Below are 8347 nucleotides of genomic sequence, written 5' to 3'. Positions count from 1 at the left end.
GAAACAAAAGTCTATCATTCATTCATATACTCATAAGCAATGAAGCATATTATACAAATACACAACATATTGTTTATAGTTGGCAATATTTCAGGGGTAGGGGGGCATGGGATCTATACATAATGCAGAGGGGGGCACAAGGCAAAAGTTTAAGAACCACTGACCTAAAGTAATGCCTACAGGAACAAGCAAGAGACAAGGCCAACTTAATCTACCACAACTTAAGAAGTCAACAACTATTCAACAATTTTTTTTTTATCTCACTGACTAAATTGTGGGTATTTTATGATTCATTTAGATGATTATAAAATAAACCTTCCTATTGGACATCCAACCTTGTGATGAACACAACTGAATGCATGATTTCAACTCTTAATTTACTATATATATTTTTTTACTATATGTAAATCATTCTCTACTTGTTACCAATTTCAGTTCTTTCACTAATTTTACATCTTCATGGTTATACACACAGAACAAGTGTCAAGTGGTTTACCCTTTCTGACTTTGTATACAAAAGATGTGTCAACCTGTCTACCACACCTACACAATGTCCAAACTTTGTTTCAGGTTTTATGAATCATATCTGGGAAAGGTGGCATCATCTAAAATGTACTACATATTTGTAGTCATTTTGGCTGGAGTATAGGAAAAGTCACTCTCTAAAGCAGGTCAGCCTCAGGGGCTCAAAGGCCACCTGTGCAAAACTCAGAGGAGACATCTCTTGCACAAGAGGACTAACTTCAGGTGTGGGCAAGACTATTAAGTGCTCCTCAGAACATGGAAAACCATCTAGAGCATGATACATTCATGTTTCACACAGATCCATCATGAAAAGGCAGTCCTTCCCTGTAGGGACAGAAAGAGGATTTGGCAGAAAAACACGATGTACAATGAGTTCTGCTCAAGAGCAGAACTGTCGTTGAAGAGATTCTTCCTGGCTTCAAGATGGACCAATTCCCTCTGAAACACACCTGCTGAGAACCACAAAAGTCAAAACATCACAAAATAGTTCCACACAGAAGGCTCCTTCTTCCATGATCCTACTAATCAACCAGTGAAAAAAAAAAAAACACCTCGACATTCAGCTCCAGCAAGAAACTGGTGTATAATCCAAACGACTGGCACTCCACCTATGTACATCTCCTTGACAACCTGCAAAGGGGGCAGAAAGAACATCTTTCTCTCTCTGTTAATGCAAGTCACTGCAGTACTGTAACAGCTTAATCAAACAGTGCCCTGTCAAGCAACCTAGCATCCCTAATATGAACAAGAAAACTGTCTTTATTCCGAGAAATTCATGCATAGGTGACGATTAATCGATTTATTAGATGTTACGTGGTATCACAACTGCCAAGTCATCAATGATGGACTTATTAGGTACTGTATATGAAAATTTTCATGATAAAATTATTTGGATACTTACCTACTGCTAAAGTTAGTTTATATCTGTGTGCCATTAGGTGTGATCAGCATTTAAAAAAAAAACAATGTGTAGGAATGTTTAGCCTAATGTTGTACGATATGTTTTCCCGATTGTGTGTATCTCTTTGCACGGAGTCCGGGCAAGGACAGTACTGGCTCATCCCTTGATCTGTAACCATCTACCCAACATTAAAGGAACCAATTATTGCCGAGTATGTCTCAACCTGCTTACATGGCGCAGTGATTCTCTTTCTACAGCAGGACCTACAAGATGCTAAGATAGAGGCCCTCACAGTACACCCAGGGCACAGCAAGACGTTCCCCCAGGGGCACTGCAAACAGGAATGCAACACCGACACGCCGGCGCAACGAGGACAGGACTTGTTACAGGCTTTGGTTGGCCTCATGGCTCAAGGAAGGCCACATGGATCAGCCTCGGCAGGTGTCCGGCGATGTGCCCTGATAAGTGTAGCTATGAGATGACACAAAGCAGTTTTCGAGAATGGTGCCGCTCTATGAGCGATTGGCTGGCCTTAGGAAACGTTTCAGGAGAGAATGCACTTATCAGTATACAGTTAAACTGCGATGAGAAACTAAGGATGGCTATAGATGCAACACACTCAGAGCTCAGTGGAACTCATTAACGTCCTCTGAGGCATTTGACAAACTGGAGGAGATTACAACGAAGTCCATTAATAAGGCAGTGGCGTGGGACAAGTTTTTTTCAGCGCTGATCTGAATGATTTTGTGTTAGTTCAGCGGATAACAAGTGGTTTAAGCAATGTGGGACTTAAGCAAGAAATCCTACAGGATCATGAAAATTTCAATACTGTGCAGAAACTGTTACGCAAATGTGAAATTTATGAATCCGCAGAAAAGGATAGTATTAGCACTCGCGGAAGAGCAAACGTTGCTAGTTTGGTAAAAAGGGATGAGATAGGCTCAGGCCTAGTTGAAAGTGGGGTAGAAGGTGATAGTAAAGTTATTGCTAGCTATAGGTCTAACAATGGTGACAAGGGACGCGGCCGGGGCCGTGGCAGTTCGAAACCAACTGGCAGCAGTAAGTCAGATGCCAGGTGTAAAAAGTGTGGTGGTCGTTCTCATTGGCAGGGAAAATGCCCTGCTGATAATGTTAAATGTTTTCAGTGTGGTATTATGGGGCACTTTGCTAAATTCTGTCATCAAGGGACACAAGGGCCCGCCAAAACGGCGCCTATTGTGGATGCGTCTGTGACATCATGCACTGTTGCTTATCCACCTGCGGATAAAAGGTAGGTAGGCCTATGTGCGGCAGTGGGGAAACTGCCGACGGTGAAAATAAAGATTAAGCATGAGTTTTCATGTGAGAGTGTCATTGTTGAGGCTGTTCCAGACACTGGGGCAGAAGTGTGTATAGTAGGGGTAGATTTGTTACCAAAATTAGGTTTGAAGGTACCTAACCTCTCTCTGTGTAATGTAATTGTAAATCACGCAGGGGAGAAGTCATTAAAAATATACGGGACCGTTGATATGCTAATAGAATTGGGGCATAAATCAGTGAGCACTAGTGTTATTGTTGTGCAAGGTGCTACTCGTTTTTATATGTCCTTGGGAGTGTGTAAATCACTAGGCCTAGTGCATGCAAAGTTTCCCCATCATACTGTTGCTACCGTGCATGACGTCACTCAGAAACCCCCTGTGTCGACTAACCCCCACCAGACGCATGAAGAAAATGGTCGCTCACGGGCAGGGGATGTTGGTCGTGAGCGCGAGATGCCATACCCTGCCACGGAGGAAAATGTCCCTAGGCTGAGGGACTGGCTGCTGCAACGTTTTGCAAAGACTACTTTCAACGTTTCAAGAAACCCTTTGCCGATGATGAAAGGCCCCCTCACCACATTCACCTGAGGGAAGGTGCCACCCCTCATGCATGTCATACGCCCATACCAGTTCCTAAGCATTGGGAGGCCGATGTTAAGGCTCAGCGACAGATAACCCTGAAGAAAGCATAGAACGAAAAGGACAGAAAGTACACCGAATCTGTCCCCCCTCAATAATCCTGAAACATATCCGACATGAATTCTGGACACTGCTGTGTCACATACTCTCTAATGTCACAGAAACCATTAGAAAAATAACCTCTCACCATAGGGTCTGTATCCGTCGAAAGACCAGCAAATCTGCCTTATATTCCACCACATCCAATTGCAGGTCCATAAACTACTTTTAGAAGCCAAAAGGACACACCAGAATCCACCTTACTAGATGGAGGAGTAGAAAACATGGGAAGGAGGAAACCACAGTAGGAGATTCAGAAACGGTCGGAAATGAGTTAGGAGCAAAAGCAGAAGGATTCTGCACCACCGTAACTGAAACATTGACTTGAGACTGAGCCAGACCAAAAAGAAGTGATGAAGGCAAAACTCTTGCCAGAGCACAAAAACCATTCAAACCGAAACCGGAACCCATCCAGGAGAATGACTCTGCACCTTTAATATCTTCTCCTCACTACCTAACCCAAACCTATCCTCCTTTATCTCACCTAGATCTCGATCCTGACTAACATTATTAACATTAAATTTATCAATGCTACAAGGGGTTGGGGGAACCTTCACTGCCTGCTCTGCGCCGAGGGGCCGGCAGACCATACCCACTTGGAGGCTTGGGTTCTGCCATTACCCTCAGCACCCGTTAGGGCTGGTTCTAGAACAGGCAAGGGAGCTGAAAAGGAGAAGGATTAGACATCCTAACACTACTACTATCCCTATCTGAGAAATGTTGAAGAAGACTAGCTATTAAATTTTCCATACTACTTGCAATCCTATTCTGTATCTATTTGACTACCTCTGAACTCGCTAAATCCATCAATTGATCTGTAGCAGAAGCCTGAGACACTTGAGGCAACGAGAATCTGACCGACATATGCCGCCCTTACTAGCCAAAGACTGCGATGATGAATGTAATCCTCCATCTCTTGTGCCTTCCAATCGGAACATTCATCGCAATGAGTCTGGACATCACACTTAACCTTCCTACATACCTGACAAATGTCTATCGTGTCTCAAGGTACTCATCCGTCTCTGGCAGAATGAAGAAGCGATGAGCTCCAGCATCCACAGTCATAGGGGCAGTCGAGGTCGATGTCGAAGCCGAAGGTGAGGTAGTAGAAGGTGAAAGAATCCATGATGACCAATCGAGACCGGGAACCAGCGAGTCCAATTCTAAAAGACGTTCCACATCGAAGATATCCAGAAAAACCAGAAGAAACCGGTAAATACAATCCAGGTCTTCACCAGAGGTCCAAAATACAAAGAGAAGTCGGGCAATAGGATTAAAGCCTCGCACTGCAGAAGGAAACACCTTCCAGCAGCGCGAACAAAAAGTAATTGATGAAAGTGGGAGTGTCGGCACACACCTGTGTCAGTATTGCCAACCGTTTGTTATGGTAGCTCAAGTGACAAGATTTTACCTGCAGTGCTGGTAACACTAGCTGTTAAAATTCCCAATAGTGGATTGGTAATTGAGAGTTGTTCGGGGTAGTGGGACCAAGGGCGAATTCAGGTGTTCAGGGAGTGTATTGCAATAGCGCGTTTAACTTAGAGTCGATTCAAGAATCTTCAAAAAGCATTTTGCAGTATCTCCCATGGTAGGAAGAAATGGTCCTTTCTCCTCCCGAGAGTTCTCTAAACATTTGCAAAGTAAATGACAGTCAGTGCACCAATCTTGGTGAGGGCAGTTACAGCATATCATAAAGTAGCACATGCAGAAATCCACGTAGGTGTGCACAAACCTACGTACCAGCGGTAAGCAACAGTCACATCAGTCTTCCCACTCGTCTCTCACTCCTTCTTCGATGATAAAAGCGTAAAACGCTAACAGGACTTCATGAAATGTCCATAAGCCCAGTTCTTCTTATAACATTGCAGCTATGTCTCCTTAAACCATTTCAAAGGTCCCGGTCATACCACACTGCATCGAAGACGATCACCTTTAACATCGTGATTATCAAAACTCCAGTGTAATGCTGGAAAGAAGCAAAAATGGCCAAGCTCTTGAGATGACAAGTCAGTAACTGCCCAAAGGTACCAGCCACTTCGCTCGCACCTCACAGGCTGTGTCAAGACCCACGTCCAAAAGGAAGAGAAACACATGAAAGTTGAACAAGCAACAGCTTAGCTTGTTGCAATACATCTCTTGATATGTCTCCTTTTTCGTCTTATGTAAGAATCGAGACTTGCATTAGACCATTCTAAACTGCCAAGAGCTGTGGGATGTTTACATTCCAACTCCCTGACATCAAATGTTTCTCAGAATGGCTCCCTAATCTCCCCTCTGAGACATCTGAGGTGTACAGTAGGGTTATGACTCAAAATAAAAAATTTTGCCTGGTATGAGATTTATTGAACATTTTGGTACTAATCACAAAAACCTAATTCATTTTATTCAAATTTGAAAATATGTCCCCCACACAAGCCATTTTTGTATGAAACATTTCAATAGGCCTATTTGATATTGGTGCAAAAAAAAAAATCTCAAACTAGATATTGTTGGTGACAACAAACCGATCGTTTAAATACTTGTCTTTTTTGCATATTTCACTAAATTCTTCCATCACTTTAACAGCTCTCTCAGCTATCATGTTTGATCGTGGAATATCAAGCACTGACGGTGCCCTGTTCCAATGAGTTTTCAAGAATTTCAGGGCACTGGCACATCTCAACTCTGTAATTTCAAAGTGGAGGTCCTTGTAGCTGGTTTCCTTGAATTTTTGATCAGTGAACCACGCTTCTTGCCAGCTGTTGGCGATGAAACTCACTGGACGTTCCAAAATATTACGCCATGATGGTAGTAAAAAGTATGCAAGGAGCGTATAAATGGCCCTCGAGTTCCATCGGGCACTGTGTAGTGAAGGCAATTTCTTCCATTTGATAATTGGGAATGAATCATGCTTCTTGTAATGCTGGAATGCTTTGCATAGTTCATATAAGAACTTGATGTCATCTCTCCAACCCGGGTTCTCAGTCTTTTCCATTTGAGTCTCTGCCTTGTACTCAGTTTGTAGATTATTATAATTTTCTAACAGTTCATCGACAAATTTGTAGTTCAGACTCGGCTTTGTAGTTGTTTCAGAAACATAGAAGTCAAGAACATGCCTCAATATTCTGTCCAATATGTGATGCTGACACCCAATGTATTGAGGCACGTCTAAGCCCTTTTCATTCATAGTTCTCTGAATTCTTGCAACCACACCATTTGAACGTCTAGTGTTTACGGCAGTTGTGTCACACACAATCATTTTAATGCTTGACCAGGCATCATATTCATCAATAACTTTCTCGAGTGCATCATATATATCTTTTGAAGATCCACTTTTTGCACCGTACAACCCCTAGTCTTACATCTCTAGTTGCACTTTTGATGCAGACCACTTGGTATTCCTGTTCACTAATCTTTTCCCATCAAAATGGAGACAATAATCCTTCTCTTCCTTTAGAAGTGACTTAATCTCACCCTTCTTTTTTTCTGCAAGTCTGGTAACTCCTCGCCATACTCCTGATTGTGTTGGTGTAGGAAGAGGCACGCCTTCTTCTGCAAGACTTGCACAAACTTTAGATGCCCACTAATTTTGTGGCCTGGTGTGTAGCAGATGGTTTTTCTCTTGTTCGGCACTGGCTCTTCATCAGAACTGTCCTCTGTTACACTGCTAACATTTTCACCTGAACTAACAGATTCACTTTCCATGTCAGATATAGTAGCACTTTGTTCATGTGATATTGGAAGATGTCTCTGTCTTTTGAAGGATGTATAGAGGACTTAGGTGCTGGCTTGTGAGTGGTGTATCCAACCTTCCCACCTGACTCAATTTGTTTGTGATAAAGCTCTTTATCCTCACGGCACAGCCAAACACCATCAACTTTGGTGATGTCAAAAATGCTCTTCATACCATTCAAAAAGCCTTCCTTTGGTCTACGTTGATTCTTCTCATATAAAAGTATCATTTTTGTCAGTCGTGCATCAATGGCTTGCTGACTGAGAGTAGGAAAGCTGAATTTTCCCCACAACTCTGATAATTCCTGACAAATCCGTTTTATCCTAGTACTTTTCATTTTGTCTTCTTCCAGTAACATGTGGTATCTTCCCAAAACATGCCGTTTTTGAGGTAGCCTGGTGAAACTTGTCAAGCATTCAACACGAGGAAGATCACGCCGCATTGTATGAATGGATGATGGTAGATTGAAGTCCATTTTGTGCATTCTTTTTCACAGTATCACTAGACTTAAAGTACGCCATGTTTCCCGTTTCTCTGAAATACAAGGACATATGATTGTTAGGACTGCAAATCAACACTTCAGTATGAGTATAAAACTAAAATGCAAACCTCTTTTCAGTAGCATTAATGCAAACTCCTATAGAAATTACCTGGTGAGAGAGCCAGGCAGCACATCCAAAGGCTGTCAAGTCCGAGAGGGAACTGAACATTACTGAACCTACTGAGCCAGCCTATGATGATGCAATACACCCAAACACACTGTGGTAGTATTGCATCATCAAATTTACTCTGGAGAAAATCACCCAAGGTTTCTATTCTAGGGTTTATCACTTGTTAAATTGTGATCAATAGTCTCAAATTAAAATACAATTGGGCTCATGAAACCTGAATTATCAACAAGGCATTACTCATTCTGCTTGAATAGCATATAAAATACTTGTTTGTAAGGTGTCTAAGATAACAAAATGCATAAAATGTCTCTAAAATTTTTTCAACAATAATTCCCTATTTTGGTGAGAACTCGGTAACTTTAATGCATCGGTGGGGGACCTTTTTTCACACAATATCAAAATAACGGTGATTTTTATAATAAGTGATAGGAATCTCATCACATAAAATAGCAGGAGTATTAAAATTTGAAAAATATTTTTTTTCTCATAACCCTAGTGTACA

The 8347-nt window shown here is 42.0% G+C and overlaps 1 pseudogene; it reads right to left on the bottom strand.

Moving 5' to 3' along the window:
* Nucleotides 1-5766: 5766 nt before the first annotated feature.
* LOC136829664 (uncharacterized) lies at nt 5767-7695 on the bottom strand (annotated as a pseudogene).
* Nucleotides 7696-8347: the final 652 nt, after the last annotated feature.

The sequence above is a fragment of the Macrobrachium rosenbergii genome, chromosome 45 (genome assembly GCF_040412425.1).
Source record: "Macrobrachium rosenbergii isolate ZJJX-2024 chromosome 45, ASM4041242v1, whole genome shotgun sequence".
Classification (NCBI taxonomy): Eukaryota; Metazoa; Arthropoda; class Malacostraca; order Decapoda; family Palaemonidae; genus Macrobrachium; species Macrobrachium rosenbergii.
The sequence above is the reverse complement of the archived record's forward strand: the minus strand, read 5'-3'. Positions and strand labels throughout refer to the sequence as shown.